At 38.7% G+C, this 17,865-nt stretch overlaps 1 long non-coding RNA gene across 1 annotated transcript in view; it reads left to right on the top strand.

Annotated features, from left to right (window-relative positions):
* Positions 1-12,510: 12,510 nt before the first annotated feature.
* LOC134728584 (uncharacterized) overlaps positions 12,511-17,865 on the top strand; it is a 64,698-nt gene continuing 59,343 nt past the window's right edge. Inside the window, exon 1 of the long non-coding RNA XR_010109159.1 lies at positions 12,511-12,893. This is a non-coding gene — a long non-coding RNA (uncharacterized LOC134728584). The remainder of the gene's footprint in view (positions 12,894-17,865) is intronic.

Below are 17,865 nucleotides of genomic sequence, written 5' to 3'. Positions count from 1 at the left end.
AACTGCAGATGCTGCTGCCTGATCGTTCCTCTGGAAGTTTTGTCTCAGAGGAGTACCTGGCCATGTGAGGTATCAGTCTGCCCCTACTGGGGGGTGCCTCCCAGTTAGGCTACTCGGGGGTCAGGAACCCACTTGAGGAGGCAGTCTGCCTGTTCTCAGACCTCAAGCTGCGTGCTGGGAGAACCACTACTCTCTTCAAAGCTGTCAGAGAGGGACATTTAAGTCTGCAGGGGTTACTGCTGTCTTTTTGTTTGTGTGTGCCCTGCCCCCAGAGGTGGAGCCTACAGAGGCAAGCAGGCCTCCTTGAGTTGTGGTGGGCTCCACCCAGTTCAACCTTCCTGGCCGCTTTTTTTTTTACCTAATCAAACAACTAACTTGGCAATGGCAGGCGCCCCTCCCCCAGCCTTGCTGCAGCCTTTCAGTTTGATCCCTGACTGCTTTGCTAGCAATGAGTGAGACTCCATGGGCATAGGACCCTCTGAGTCAGTTGCGGGATATAATCTCCTGGTGTGCCGTTTTTTAAGCCCGTTGGAAAAGCGCAGTATTAGGGTGGGAGTGACCCGATTTTCCAGGTGCCGTCTGTCACCGCTTTCTTTGACTAGGAAAGGGAATTCCTTGACCTCTTGCACTTCCTGAGTGAGGCGATGCCTGGCCCTGCTTCAGCTCATGCACGGTGCACTGCACCCACTGTCCTGCACCTACTCTCTGGCACTCCCCACTGAGATGAACCCGGTACCTCACCTGGAAATGCAGAAATCGCCCATCTTCTGCGTCACTCACGCTGAGAGCTGTAGACCAGAGCTGTTCCTATTTGGCCTTCTTGGCTCCTCCCCCTTTTTCTTTTTTCTAATTACAAACATAATTCATAAAAATAGTTACTTCAACTTTTTATGGTATTTAAAAATTTACATAAAATATTTTAGATAATGTTTTAAATCCATTCATATATTTACTCGGCAACTATCCATGAAATCCCAGCTAAGTGCTAGAGTGTATATTTATTAAAGAAATAGACATGGCCCTTGCTCTTGTAAGTGTTGTAGTCCAGTCCTAGGTATATTCTAACTTTCATTAGGACTTTTAATTTGATCCTTTAATTATTTAACAAAGTAGGTTTATGATTTTCCCCAAATCTATTTTCTTGTAATAATTATTTTTACTGATTTCAAATATAATGGCACTAAGGACATACAACATGGTCTGAATGATGCTTACTGAAATTTACTGAGAGTTTTTTTATGGACTGATGTGTGACCAATTTTTATAAAGGTTTCATTTATGCTGGAAAAGAACGTATATTCTCTTATCATTAGAAATGTAGGGTTTGATTTGTGCCCATTAGATGAATTATTAATTAAGCTGTTCAAATATTCTTTATTCCTATCATAATTTTGGTTTGTTTTATCTGTTCATCTTGTAGAAAGCATGTTAAAATTCGGCTTATTGATGGTGAATTTTATCATCTTTTCCTGGCAGCTTTGTTAATTTTTTTTGCTGTATATATTATGAGGCTATGTTGATATGTATATACATATTTAAAATTTGTATATGATCCTGGTGAACTGAACTGGTCAAGTTCTAGATAACTGCAGCATTGGCTGACAGCATGACAACCTCATGTGAGAGCCTGCATTAAAACTACTCAGATAAGCTCCTTCTAGATTCTTCACACTCTGAAACCATGAGAAACAACTTATGCTTGTTGTTTTAAGCAGCTAAATTTTGGGGTAATTTGTTACATGGCAGTAGATAACTAACACAATCTCATTTTCTCTATTTTATCTTTTTGGAACTCTAATTGTACAATTATTAGACTTTTTTCAGTCTATCCCCCTTGTCTTTAAACATATCATTCCCAATGCTTTTTCTGTCTGTGAATTAGTAAGCATAATTTATTCAGATCTTGCTCATAGTTTACCAATTCTTCTTTGTTTCATTATAACCTGGTATTTAGATTATGTATTTATTATTATCTATTTATAACTGAAATTCTGTTTATTTACTTTCTCACATCCTTTTCTCATTTTTGACAAATTCTAATTCCTCATATTTGGCTGATCATAATTTTGTTTTACTACTAAATGGATGATGATAAGAATGCCCTAAGTTCCAGAAGGATTTGTGTTTCTTTTTGACAAGATCCGGGGTGTTATCAACCTAGAAGGGCATTCAATTTATTACATTGGCTTCAGAGTTCCAGGACTTTTCAGACATAGAAATGAACCCTCTACCTCCCAACCTTCTTGACGGGAAGCTTAGAATTTCAAAATTCTTAAGGGAGTATTATTCTTCACTGAGTAAAGGCTTAATACAGACAAGTTACAAATTACATTTGCTCACACTCTAGTCAGGGTTAGGTGCATACTGGTAGCAGAGATGTGAAGGTGGAATTGTTTCCACAGCCTCTGTATCTCTAAGAAGACTGTGTCAACCCTTTTTCACCCAGGCCAGAGAGGAAAGGCAGTTCTTGCAGTTGGTCTAATATTAAATAATATTAATATTAGGTTATAATGTAAATATTATTTATATTTATATATTATATTTATATATTATTTATATTTATATATTATATTAGGTTATAATATAAATATTATTTAATATCAGTTAGTTTATTTTAGGGTCTATAGGGTTCATGAACTTCAGGAAGTATTCTGTTGGCAGATGGAAAATATCTCTTTACAAGTGTCTTTTTCTTCATGATTCTTAGGCTTTATAAAGGAGACCCAGTGATATTAAGACTCTTGGGAAGTAAACTAGCGCTTCTTAAATTATTTGTGGTGACGAATTTATTTTTATTATTTATCAATTCTCTTCTTCCGTTTTGTTTAAATTTATACTTCAGCTTTTTCTTGTTTCTCTTGGCTCATAAAGTGTTGACAATGATTGTTTATCTTTTTGTCCATCCCTGATACAAGCATTGAGAACTTTAAGTATGGCATTGGCAGCATCCCAGATTGAGATGTGGCACTTTCATGATTTTGTTCTTTAGATAGTCTATTGCATCCTAAGTTATCTTCCTTAACAATAGTGTATTTAAAGAAGAATTCACTCTGCTGAACGCGATAAGAAACAGAACTCAGAAAGAGGGGCACCTAGAGGATGACAACAGAAGATACAATTTCAGTTGTTGATAATGTGATATTATGCCCAAATTATTCAAATAAAAAATTCTTAGAATTAGTTGAATTGAATGACTAAAGAAATAAACATTTGCAGATTGATTTCATTCTTCTATACCAACAATTAGAAGATAAAAAGGCGGGGAGGGACCAAGATGGCCGATTAGAAGCAGTTGTGGTCTGCGGCTCTCACAAAATGGCAAGAAAATTCTGCACCTTCAACTGAGGTATCCAGATTCTCACATGAGAGCCTTGGGTATGAAGCAAAGAGTTGTGCAGAGTCTCAGCAGAGTGGCTGCTCCCTCACTTTGGCATGCAGGGAAACTCAGGGGTTTTGCATACTCTAGCCCTAGGAATTCCAGCCAAGAATCCTGTGCATTCCCCTAGGAAGGGGGCTGAATCCAGTGAGCCCAGTGACATTGTTCTGCAGGCCCCATTCCCATGTCACCTCACAAGTTAAGAAGCACTGGCTTGGAATTCCAGCTGGCCAGCAGCAGTAGGCTGGAAAGGGCCTGAGACCACGGAGTTTTTTGGGGGAGGGGCAGCCGCCATATCTGTGGTTCCAGTCTGATGCTCTAGCCTGCTGGCACTGGGACCAGAAGAAATTGCCCACAATGCAGCACAGCTGTTGTTCCTGAACATGACTTGTCTGCTTCTTCTGTGTTTTTGTTGTTGTTGTTGTTGTTGTCGCCCAGGCTGCATTGCAGTGGCAGAATCTCGGCTCACTGCAAGCTCTGCCCCCCAGGTTCACATCATTCTGCTGCCTCAGCCTCCCAAGTAGCTGGGGTTACAGGCACCTGCCACCTCGCCTGGCTAATTTTTTTGTATTTTTTAGTAGAGATGAGGTTTCACCGTGTTAGCCAGGATGTCTCGATCTCTTGACCTCATGATCTGCCAGCCTCTGCCTCCCAAAGTGCTGGGATTACAGGCAACAGCCGCCCGGCTTTTTTTTTTTTTTTTTTTTTTGAGAATGGAGTCTCGCCTGGTCACCCAGGCTGGAGTTAATGGCCTGAACTCGGCTCACTGCAGCCTCAGCCTCTTGGGGTAAAATGAGTCTCCTGCCTCAACCTCCGGAGTAGCTGGGATTAAAGGTGCCCGCCACCATGCCCAGCTAGTTTTTTTTTTTTTTTTTTTTTGATGGAGTCTGGCTCTATCACCCAGGCTGGAGTGCAGTGGCACAATCTTGGCTCACTGCAAACTCTGCCTCCTTGGTTCAAGCGATTCTTCTGCCTCAGCCTCCTGAGTAGCTGGGATTACAGGTGTGCACCACCACACCTGGCTAATTTTTGTATTTTTAGTGGAGATGGGGTTTCACCTTATTGGCCAGGCTGGCCTCAAACTCCTGACCTCAGGTGATCTGCCTGCCTTGGCCTCTGAAAGTGCTGGGATTACAGGCATGAGCCACCACACCTGGCCAATTTTTGTATTTTTAGTAGAGACAGGGTTTCACCATGTTGGCCAGGCTGGTCTTGAACTCCTGACCTTGTGATCCGCTCACCTTGGCCTCCCAAAGTGCTGGCATTACAGGTGTGAGCCACCGTGCATGGCCCCAGTCTGCTTCTTTAAGTGGGACCTGCATCCATCCCTCCCCACTGGGCAGGGCCTCCTTGCCAAATTTCAGCAACTCCAGCCAGGGTTATATGAACTGAACTCGGATTTCTCCCTGGGATGGAGTCCCTGGTGGGAGGGGCAGCCAGCTGTCTCTGTGGTTCAGCCAACTTATTTTTTCCAGGCTGCTGGCTCTGGAGAGGCCAGGTGGTCAGCGCAGCATACTTGATCTGCCAAGGGGCAAATGGACTGCTTTCTTAAGCGAGTTACTGATCCCATTTCTCCTCTCTGGGTGAGACCTCTCAACAGGGGTCTCCAGACACCCCCTACAGGAGCCTTCAGACAAACAGCGGACCTCTCAGTGGAAACCCTACAAGCCAGAAGAGATTCAACATTCTTAAAGAAAAGAATTTCAAACCCAGAATTTCATATCTGGCCAAACTAAGTTTGATAATGTTGGGGTGATCAGACCCAACACCAGGTTGTGGGGGTGACGAAGTCCGGTGGAGTCAAAGGATTGAGAAAAAGACAGTTTGAGAAGTAAAGTGGGACCAGGGGGCCATTGTGATTGTGGAGGCTGCAAAGGCCCTGAGCTCTGGGAGCCCATGCTATTTATTGGTAATCCAACAAAGAAACAAATGGTGAGAATGTGGGGGTCAAAAGGGCAGGCACATGATCTACAGCTGTGATGGTTTAGCATTTATAAGGAAGATGTTCTGCTACTTGAGATAATGGGAATACAATCAATCTAGGAGCCTCGGAGGGCTAGAAGCAAGGAGCCAGCAAGTCTAGACACATTCCCGGGGACATTATGTCAGACATGCCCACCCTGCCTCAGTTTTTTTCCCCAACACTCAGCTTTTTCCCAACAGATGAGCAAAGGAGAAATAAGATTATTTTCAGACAAGCAAATCCCTAGGGAATCCATCACCACCAGGCCTGCCTTGCAAGAGCTCCTGAAGGAAGCACAAAATATGGAAAGTAAAGACCATTACCAACCACTACAAAAACACACTGAAGTACAAACACCAGTGACACTATGAAGCAACCACATAAACAAGATTGCAAAATAACCAGCAAGCATCATGACAAGAGAATCAAATTCACATATAACAATATTAACTTTAAATGTAAATGGGCTAAATGCCCCAATTAAAGGACACAGAATGGCAAGCTGGATAAAGAGTCAAGACCCTTCACTATGCTGTCTTCAAGAGACTCATCTCATGTGCAAAGACACACATAGACTCAAAATAAAGTGATGGAGGAAAATTTACCAAGCAAATGGAAATCAGAAAAAAGCAGGGGTCACCATCCTAGTTTCTGGGAAGACAGACTTTAAACCAACAAAGATGAAAAAAGACAAAGAAGGATATACATAATGGTAAAGGGTTCAATTCAACAAGAAGAGCTAATTATTCTAAAGATATATACACACAATACAGGAGCACCCAGATTCATAAAACAAGTTCATAGAGACACTCAAAGAGACTTAGACTCCCACACAATAATAGTAGAAGACTTTAACACCCCATTAACAATATTAGACAGATTATTGAGACAGAAAATTAACAAAGATATTCGGGACTTAAACTCAGCTCTGGATCACATGGATCTGATAAATATCTACAGAATTTTGCACCCAAAACCAACAGAATATACGTTCTTCTCATTACCACATGTTATTTACTCTAAAATTGATCACATAATCAGAAGTAAAACCCTCCTCAGCAAGTGCAAAAGAACTGAAACCATACCAAATGGTCTCCCAGACCACAGCACAATCAAATAAGAACTCAAGATTAAGAAATTCAGTCAAAACCATACAATTTCATGGAAATTGAACGTCTGCTCTTGAATTACTTTTGGGTAAATAATTAAGCCAGAAATCAAGAGTTTCTTTGAAAGTAGTGAGAACAAAGTCACAACATACCAGAATCTCTGGGACACAGCTAACGTGTGTAAGAGCGAAATTTATAGCACTAAATGCCCACATCACAAAGCTCGAAAGATCTCAAGTTGACACCATATCATTACAACTAAAAGAACTAGAGAACCCAGAGCAAACAAATGCCAAAGGTAGCAGAAGACAAGAAATAATGAAGATCATAGTGGGACTGAAGGAGACAGAGACACAAAAACCCTTCAAAAAATCAATGGATTCAGAAGGTGGTTTTGTGAAAAAAGTAATAAAATAGATAGACCACTAGCTAGACTAATAAAGAAGAAAAAAGTTTCAAATAAACACAATCAGAAATGATAAGGGGGATATTACCACTGACACCACAGAAATACAACCAACCATCAGAGAATACTTTAAACATCTCTATTCACATAAACTAGAAAATCTAGAAGAAATGGATAAATTCCTGGACACATACACCTTCCAAGACTGAACAAGGAAGAAATTGAATCCCTGACTAGACCAATAACAAGTTCTCAAATATATAGCCTACCACCAGCACCACCACCACCAACAAAAAGCCCAGGACCAGATGGATTCAAAGTTGAATTTTACCACATGTGAAAAGAAGAGCTCATATCATTTTTACTGAAACTATTCCAAACAATTGAAAAGGAGGGACTCCTCCCTAACTCATTTTAGAGGCCAGCATTATCCTGATACCAAAACCTGGCACAGATACAGCAAAAAATGAAAACTTCAGGCCAATATCCCTGATGAACATTAGTGCAAAAATCCTCACGAAAATACTGGCAACCAACTGAATACAGCAGCACATCAAAAAGTTTATGGGGATAAACTTGGCTTCAACCCTGGAATAAACTTTATGGGGATGAAGTTGGCTTCAACCCTGGAATTAACTTTATGGGGATCAAGTTGGCTTCAACACTGGAATGCAAGATTGGTTAAACATACACAAATCAATAAATGTGATTTATCACATAAGCGGAATGAAAGACAAAAACCACATGATTATCTCAATACACTTAGAAAAGTTTGACAAAATTCAACACCATTTCATATTAAAAACTCTCAATAAACCAGCTATTGAAGAAACATACCTCAAAATGATAAGAGCCATCTATGACAAACCCACAGCCAATATCATACTGAACTGGCAAAAACTGGAAGCATTCTCCTTGAAAACTGGCACAAAACAAGAATGCACTCTCTCACCACTCCTATTCAACATAATATGATAAGTTTTGGCCAGGCAATAGGCAAGAGAAAGAAATAAAGTGTATTCAAATAGGAAGAAAGGAAGTCAAATTATCTTTGTTTGCAGATGACATGATCCTATATCAAGAAAACCCCATAGTCTTAGCCCAAAAGCTTCATAAGCTGATAAGCAACTTCAGCAGTCTCAGAATACAAAAATCAATGTACAAAATTTGCTAGCATTCCTTATACACTAACAATAGACAAGGAGAGAGCCCAATCTTGAATGAACTACCATTCACAATTGCTACAAAGAGAATAAAATACCTGAGAATAGAGCTAACAATGGAAATGAAGGACCCCTTCAAGAACTACAAACCACCCCTCCAAGAAATCAGAGAGGACACCAACAAATGGAAAAAACATTCCATGCTCATGGATAGGGAGAATCAATGTCATGAAAATAGTCATACTGCTCAAAGTAATTTACAGATTCAATGCTATTCCCATTAAACTAACATTGATATTCTTCACAGAATTAGATGAAACTATTTTAAAATTCTTATTGAACCCAGAAAGAGCCTGCATATCCACACCAATTCTAAGCAAAAAGAACAAAGCTTGGTGCATCATGCTACCCAACTTCAAACTATACTACAAAGCTACAGTAACCAAGGTGATATGGTACTGGTACCAAAACAGGCACATAGACCTCAGAAATAAGACTGCACACCTACAGCCATCTGATCTTTGACAAAGCTGACAAAAACAGGCAATGGGGAAAGGATTTCCTATTTAGTAAATGGTGCTGTGATAACTGTCTAGCCATATGCAGAAAATTAAAACTGGACCCCTTACTTACACCTTATACAACAATGAACTCAAGATGGTCAAGATGGATTAAAGACTTAAATGTAAAACCCCAAACTATAAAAACCCTAGAAGAAAGTCTAGGCAATACCATTCAGGACACAGGAATGGGCAAAGATTTCATGATGAAAATGCCAAAAGCAATAGCAACAAAAGCAAAAATTGACAAATGGGATATAATTAAAGAGCCTCTGCACAGCAAAATAAACTATTACCAGAGTGAACAGACAACCTACAGAATGGGAAAAAATGTGCAATATATCCATCTGACAAAGGTCTAATATCCAGAGTCTACAAGGACCTTAAACAAATTTAGAAGGAAAAAAAGAAATGACCCCATTAAAAAGTGGGCAGAGGACATGAACAGACACTTCTGAAAAGAAGACATTCATGTGGCCAACAAACATATGAAAAAAAGCTCAACATCGCTGATCACTAGAAAAATGCAAATCAAAACCACAGTGAGTTACCATCTCAGGCCAGTCAAAATGGCACTTATTAAAAAGTCAGGAAACAACAAATGCTGGTGAGGTTGTGGAGAAAAAGAAATGCTTTTATACTGTCAGTGGGAATATAAATTAGTTCAACCACGGTGGAAGACAGTGTGGTGATTCCTCGAAGAGCTAGAGGTATATTCCTTCAGTATATACCCAGTAATGGGATTGCTAGGTCAAATACCATTTGACACATAGACCAATGGAATAGACACATAGACTATTGACCGAATACCGTTAAACTCAGCAATCCCCCTTACTGGGTAGATACCCAAAGGAATATAAATCATTCTATTATAAAGATACATGCAAGAGTATGTTCATTGCAGCACTATTCACAATAGCAAAGATGTGAAATCAACCCAAATGCCCATCAATTATAGGCTTGATAAAATGTGGTACATATATACCATGGAATACTCTGCAGCCATGAAAAGGAATGAGATCATGTCCTTGGCAGGGACATGGATGGTACTGGAAGCCGTTATCCTCAGCAAACTAACACAGGAACCAAAAATCGAACACTGCATGTTCTCACTTATAACTGGGAGTTGATTGATGAGAACACATGGACACGTAGGGGAGAACAACACACATTGGGGTCTTTTGGAGGATGGAGGGTGGGATAGAAGATAGCTAATGGAATCTGGGCTTAATACCTAGGTCATGGGTTGATCTGTGCAGCAAACCATGATGATACATGTTTTCCTGTGTAACAAACCTACATATCCTGCATGTGTACCTTGGGACATAAAATAAAAGTTGAAAAAAAAAGAAAAGAAAAGAAACGGGCATGGAAAGATCCCCAAACACAATAGCAACTGTGAAAATAAAGCAGCCCAGAAATTAGCTTAACAATACATGTATGGAAACTATATGAAAAACTATAAAATTTTACTGTGAGTTATAAATAAATGAACACAAGAAATACAGACATATCATGCTCACAACTGAGATTACTCTGTGTTATTAGGATATGTTTCTTTTCAAAGGAAAGATGATATATTTATTTAAAGTAATGTCAATCAAAATCTCAAAGGACCTCTTTTAGGAGATGTGCCCAAATTATTCTGAAGCTTATCTGGAAAAATAAATAGAGATAATTCCTGCCTGTCCTCCTGGGGAGATGCAGGACTGGGCTGGGTAAGGAGGCTGTAGATGGCAGTAAGGTAAGTACACAGGCTCGTGGCAGAGGATGGGCCACCACTGGAGTCTTGTAGTCTCTGAGTTTTCAAAGTGGTCCAGGGAAACTTCTGACAACACTTGGGCATTTCCCACTAAGGTAGATGAGTATATTTCAGTCATTCAACAAATACTCTTTAAGCATTAAGCATGATTCTAGGAAGTGGAGATGGAACAGTGAACAAAACAAAGTCCCACCCTGGGACTATTTGTTCTATTGGGACTGGTTCTATTTGGGAAGGAAGACAATAAACTTGAATTTTGTCGACTAATTCTTAATACTTATAAGGGAAACCTGGAGACACCTATCAAGACCCTAATGTAGTAAACTAGTGCTTTATAAACTGTTGGTCATGAAGGCCTAATTGTTTTACTTTCTAATACAGGCACACAGATATTTTTGAACATATGAAATCTTTTGCTTGGATGATGTGGCAATATCAAAGTTTCTACACACACTCAATTTTTGTTCTTATCTCATTGCTGACTGCTAATTAACAATTTGTGATTGGTAGGTCCTTGGACTACACTTTAAGTAACATTGAAATAAATAATCTCAGGGACAATCTCAGCAATGGGATATAGTGCTACAGACAAGCTACTTTTGAAAGGGAGTTAGCTCTGGGAATCAATTTTCCTTCATTCTATTGGCATTTCATCATTGCTCTCCTCCATTCATACAAGAGCACTCCAATTTTTAAAAGTTTCAGCCTTTCTACTCTTAAACATTTCAGCCTTTCTCTCTTAAAAATTGGTCTCTATGGCAGCAGAATAAGGGGCACCAGTAGTGGCAAGTTAGTCTTGCAGAAGAGAAGGAGTTCAGACTTCAGACTTGACCATTCTTTGTCAAACCTTGAAGCTCTGCCCACTAGCTCTGTGCTAATGGATGCTTTGGGAAGACTTCATTCCATGGGAAATGGAGTTTACTGGAACAGAATATGGATAATCTTCTAAAAGAAAGAAAGAGACAAAAGCAGGGATGATCACAGAGTGTTTCCTTCCTCTATACACAGAGTGTATAGAGATACACTGAGACATATTGGGAATTTCAGTTTCTGAAGATCCAAGAAATAATAAAAGGCCTAATTTCCCATCTTAAGTTCAAGTTCAGTTTTTTCCTAATTCCCAGGTCTCTCAGGCTCTCAGGCATGCACAGGGCCTCGTTCAAGTTATGTCAGAAGAAATCGCTATTCACTTCAAAGAAAGTTCAAACTTCTCTAAGCATTAGTTTTTCTGATCGTAGATATAAATAATTGTCTACACCTTTTACAGCTGTTTAGAGTTTTAGAACTAATGCTTATAGATCCTCTTAGCACAGGTTCAGTAATATTCTAAGTGCTCCCTTAATGTTAGTTTTTACCTTGGAAGGGAAAGTTGGATAGGTGGTTACTTGTTTGTATGTATGGTTTACTTCTATGTCCAGGCTTCCATGTATACATTCAGAAAATACTTCCTTGATTCTTTTTCTCTATTTGTTTTTTACACAAAAAAGAAGAGGTACGCTGGTATATGATTATTACTATGGGTTTAGTTAACACACTTTGAATTAGATGTTGTGGACCCCACATTTCTTTTTTTTTTAGTGACTTGCACTCAGAGAGTTTGGTTAGAAAGTCACTTTAGTCTTGAGGGAGATAAACAGCCCATCCCCAAAGGGCAACCTGGAGTTGCCCTTTGATGTGATAGCTGCCCTTTGATGTGATAGTTAACCACATCAGTTAGTGAAGTGAGTGAGGGGAGGGGTAGTTTGACGAGCTAGCTCCCGCAAGGAGACAAGGTATCCCCCCACATTAACCTCATGCTTTGGGTCCCAAATCAGGACAACTTTGACTCATTTACTCATTTCAGTCTTTATTCCTAGGCAGAAGCAAGTCTTAGTCCATGCCAGTTTATCCCTTGATCTGAAAATAGTCTCTGGCTGTCAGACACAACTATGTCTGAAATTAAGATTAAGCCCTATGAGTCTTCAGTGAACAAAATGGAAATAAATGCTGAAAATCCCCCTACCTATCTTGAAAGCATACCCTGGAGTGAGAGATTGTTTTCTCAATTAAAATTTATCTTTTCAGGTGTTTTGTAGAAGTCTAAAGACTCAGTCAGTGGGCATGAGTCATCTGGCTGTGGTAAGATTAGAAATTCCTAACACATGATATAGGAGGCCAGTGCTCCAGGAGGCAGAGAAAATGAAGGAAAACAGCTTTCTACAGCTCTTACCCCCGCAACCCCCATCTCTCTGTAAGTTAATTTTTCTTCTCAAGTTTCGAACAAGTACAGATAGAACAACTTGTTTTCTAATCTTTTTCTCTTTTTCTCATTCCTCTTCTTTCTTTATTCTTCTTTTCCCCCCTCTTTTTGTTTCCTTTTCCTGACTCTTGAAAACCGTGGCAAGTGCTTATTATTTCAGTTGAATATGTTAAAAATCGTTATCAGGAAGTTGATTTTTTGTGTATAAAAATGGTGAACTAAGATACTGTTAAAAGAGTGGAAAAAATGAAGAGGAGAGACAGAAGAACTAAAGATGGGAAAAGGACTGGAAAAGAAAAAGAGACTAAAAGGAAGGTAAGGGGCAAGGAGGAAATGGGCCTCTGAGCCTGTAGAGACCAATGGGGACTACGGAAGTCTGAGTTTATTTAAAAGACTAACTGGGGAACATACTTTGCTAAGTTGTGCTTTTTCACTAGCTAATATCATAACTGAAAAACCAAAGGTATTGCAGCTTCTATTTCAGGAAATCGCAATCCAACTATTCAATTTTTTTTTCAGCTGTTTTGATGTTAAAGATAGGCCAGAGCACAGGTTTTGTGCATTTGAAATTGCTAAGTAGCTGGCCCCACGGGTTCTTCACTCACAGTGCTCTTCAGGTGACTGGTCAGTGTTGGTGAGGATAATGTTTCCATTGCTCCTTCAGTCTCTTTGGCCTGCTTTCCTGAAGGAGAGTAATACAAATCCTAATTAAAATGAAAATGAGAAGTTACTAAAATGCCCTTTCCTTTACAGAACTCTATTTCATTTACAGAGGTCGGATGTTCGTGTTTAACTACCAAATCCCTCTATCTCACTTAGAGCTCAGGAGTCAAATAATCTAGACAAATAAGTCAATGTAGTTCCTAAAAGTGCCGAAGTACTTTTCTGCCATAATTTTTTTTTTTTTTTTTTTTTTTTTTACTTTGAGGACATCTAGCGGTGGTTTAGTGGCTGTGTTCTTCAAAGGCAAACTGGAAGAAACTTCAGGACATAGTAGCAATGGCAGAGCCTATTTTTCTGAACACCTTCACACTTACAGTGATTTATCTTAAGCCTGAAGACAAAACTGCTGTGGTCCTGGAGGATAAACAGGCTCATTCCAGAATCTGCAGCTAAATCCTCACTTCCTACTTTCACTGTTATCAGACAAAATTCCCTTGGCCTAATTGTTTTTGGGTAGTTTTTAATGAGCTCATTGTTTATTGACACAAATAGATCTCCTTTTAAAGACTACAGAATGGCCACAATCATGTCAATTCATCAACTAATTAACAGATATTGATAGCCTGCTTTGGGTGGATATTTTGAGGGTCATACTAAGATAAGACAAAGGTTTACATGAAAGGGAATTTTTGACCTCTTTATTCTGTTTGGGCTTGAATTTTATTGGGTAGCATCTTCATCGGTGGAAAGACGGCAGGTCTTTTTCAAATCCTGGTGGTGAAAGACTTCAGTTCTGTCCTCAGAGACGAGGGCCTAATAATCTGAGTTTTCCTTTCCCCATTTGTAAATGAAGGTGATTATACTTAGTTCATAAGGTGGTTGTGATGATGACATGAAACCTGAAGACAACTCACATAGTGTCTAGTATCTGGAAGACACTAAAAAATTTTTAAAACCCCTTGTCTACTCCCCTCACTTCACCCCATGCCTTCGACATGGTCCTTGCTGTAGTGGTCTTCTGGGCAAGTGTTCACTGCCTCACCCAGAGCCCTGCAAATGCCACTCTGATCCATCTTCATCTGAGTCTTTGGAGCTAACCACATCTCACAGCTTTGTGATTCTGATCTACTGACTTGCCCTGGATCTTTCATACAAACCTGTTCTATAAGATCAAGGTAAATGACACAAAATAACTTGTTAGGCAGAGTTTCTGATAGTTATGATAAGCAGCATCAAAACTGGCTATTTTAGCAGTAAATTCCCTGATAATCATGCGTTCAAGAAGTGACATGTTCAGCTTGTTGACATGGGAGCTGTTGATATCTATATTTTTCATTTAATGTAAATTTAGACAAGGTGATTTCTAAGATCCTCACTGCATGTAACAAAGTTCAAACATTTTAATTCAGTCTCAAGAGCCACTCTAGTCTACTCACTTCTTTAGATTTATCTTGGGTCACTGTTGCCTTGCTCATTATATTCCTACCCATTCATTTAAAAAACTCTTTTTGAACTCACTGAGCTCTTTGCTACCTTTTGACACTAGACATAAGTTTTCTTCTTTTTGGACTCCATGTTTTATTCTTCATCTGGCTAATTCCTTCCTATTCATCCTTTGGCATCAGCATAAATATTGCTTTATCAGAGAGATTATTTCTGACCCTAATCTAAATTTGGTCTCTTCCTTTATTCTCTCTCCTTATACTCCTTCCTATTATAATTTCTAAACATGTGTTTGTGGTTTTATTTGTTCATTTATTGTCTGTGTCCTCACTAGAAATGTATACTCAATGAGAATAGGGATATATCTGCTTTATTTCCAATGTCTAGCAAGGTGCCTGGTTCATGCAGGGCATTCAGTATCAAATGGCTGAAACTCAACCCTTCTAATAAAAGTCAATGGCCCTATGACTCATTTCTACACTTTAACATACTCCACATTTCCCTTGACAAAACTTTTGTTTTGCTTAGTAGCCCTCTGGGGAATCCCCTTGCCTCAGATTATTTTTGGTTACTGACGGTTTCAATTCAGCAAATCTTGATTTATAAGAAAGATTTCTTAAAATAATCTTCATTTTTCTCCATTCAAAAAATTATTTTTCTTCTTAAACAGGCAATTCAGTGTAGGTTTTTAACATATCTTTTGTGCAAACTTATAATAGTTCAAATCCCATTGGTACAAATTCCCTCACAACAGATATCTTTGCACAATGAAAAGATTTTTTCAAGCCCTCAGTTTGTGGGCTGAGAACTACTAAACAGTTGAAGTCTGTTCTCTAGATTCTTGTCAGTGAATAATGTGCAGTTCCATAGACCTTACTCTTGACATGTGACTAAGCCTTACCTACTAGTGAACTATTAAGGAAGGTATTAAGGAGTGCTAAAATGTGGTGTTCGTAAGCACCAGAGTATTAATCAAGCTTCATGAGGATTTGAATTTCTCCTTCTTTTACCGTATTAGGCTGGCACAAAGTCTTGGCAATTGTAAAACTCCCAGGTAATTGAAATTTCCAGGACTACCTATTTGATAATCATTATAGCATGGTTTTAAAATTGGTTTTGTATTTTATATGTGATTAATATTGCTTTTTCAAAATTGGAATTGCTGTTCATTTAGCTTGATTCTTTTCAATTTAACTAGTGAATTGTTTGGTTAACCTTTCCCAGATCCTTCCAGTCAGAAGTAATTTCTCTTATTTCTGAACTCTTATAGTTCTTTGTAATACCATTTTAGTAGCCTTTATCAAAACCTGTCTTTCAGATATTTGGCTATGTCATTCAGCTCCCATTTTTGGACCTCTTCTGCTTTCTGGATTGTCTTTCTCCATTAAAAAAACAATCTAGTTAATTCCTAACTGCTTTACTCTGCAAACCTCTAATTCTCACTTATCCTTTAAGGTTTAGCTTAGGCAACCCACCAGTTGCCTAAGTCTCTCTCACTTTCTCATCCTCTTCTTCATTGCACACTTATATTACTCTATGTATGACTCTGTTGTAACACTTACCATGCTAAACTGTCCATTTATTTCTCCCCACCAGACCATGCTTCTCAAGGGAAAGTAGCCCACATTTTATTAGCACTCAGTATCATTGCCTTAACACAATACATGTTTAATAAAATTAATATGTTTTATTTCCTCAAGTAGACATGAAGGTCCTTAAGTTTAGAGATTATGTTTTATTCAGTCTTATATTTCATTGTCTACTATAATGTCTTGTATAGTACATGCTTTCAAAACTTTTGTGTAACTCTAAGGGAAAACCCCTACACTCTCCTCTTGTCTCTAAGATAATGGGACTATAAATACATCTCTAACTCAAGTTGGTGGGCATCTGCAGATTGCATTTCTATTTAAGAAACTCTAGGTATAGAAGTATCAGTGAGCCCATTTGCCAGGTATGTTCAGAGAATGTTCCTTTTGTAAATTTTAAATCAAAATAGTGACTTGGGCTGTCTCAACAGAAATGAGAAATGAGAAAATGCAGGTGGTGCACTAGATGAATCTAATTAGATTTAGAATGAGAAACTAGTTTTGAAAGCCCCTGTAGTCATTGCCTGTCTAGTATTTCTTCTATTGTGTGTAGTAGTATCCACAAAACAAAGATATCTTGATGTGTGTTTGGTTGATGTAAGAAAGTAACCTCACATATTGCAAAAAGGAGATTTTGAGCTGATTACATTATAATAACTTTTGTAAATCTTGTTATGTTTTCACATAATCCTTATTATTTATTTCCATGTTTCTTTGTTATTTTTATAGCCCACCTTTGGTGGGATCTGAAATGCTCTTACAATATAAACATACATGTCTATTGAAAAAAGCAATATCCAGAGATTCTTAGGGTCAAACACTAAATTCTTAGTGTAAAAATAATCATTCTCTTGGGTTTTGACCCATTCTATTTTTTTCAAAATCTGAGACTTTACTCTCACTTTAGTCTGCCTTCTTCAGTCCTTAGAGAAAAACCAATTATGGATGTCTATGGGTAGTGAAGATAAGGCTGCAGAAATGAAGTAAGGTGTTCTCAAGGGAAATTTAGACTTTATGAGAAATTTTGAGAAATTTTACACAGGAATAATTCGAATTAACAATTTTTTAAAAGTCAAATATTTCTGGGAGAATTAGGTGTTAAGGTAGGGGTGTGTGTATGTGTGTGTGTGTGTGTGTGTGCGTGCATGTACATATGAGTGTGGTTTGGCTGAATTAGAACTCTTCTTTATTTTAATGCCAATTTGCTCAAACACAAACACACATACATACATGTGCATGTATCGTTTTTATTACCTAGCTGAATTTAGCCAGTTTGAAAGAACGGCTATTTAGGCTGGAGGTCTGGGTGGCGGATGGGAAGGATAATGAGGAAGGCAAGCCTGACTGGGTGGTCCATCATTCTGAGGGCCTTTGAGGATGGAAGGTTCATGAAAAACAGTAAGTGTAGTAGTTAAAAAGTATTAGAAATACACTGCTGCACTTACCAGCTGTGTGACTTTGGGTAAGTTGTTTAATCTCCCTGGGCCTCAATTTCAGTTTTCTCATTTGTAAGATGTAAATAATAATAGGCCTATCTCATAGGGTTGTTGTGTTAATTAAAGGAGATTGATACATATAAAATGCTTAGGACA

The sequence above is a fragment of the Pan paniscus genome, chromosome 11 (genome assembly GCF_029289425.2).
Source record: "Pan paniscus chromosome 11, NHGRI_mPanPan1-v2.0_pri, whole genome shotgun sequence".
Lineage (NCBI taxonomy): Eukaryota > Metazoa > Chordata > Mammalia > Primates > Hominidae > Pan > Pan paniscus.
This window is presented reverse-complemented; position numbering and strand designations above follow the sequence as displayed.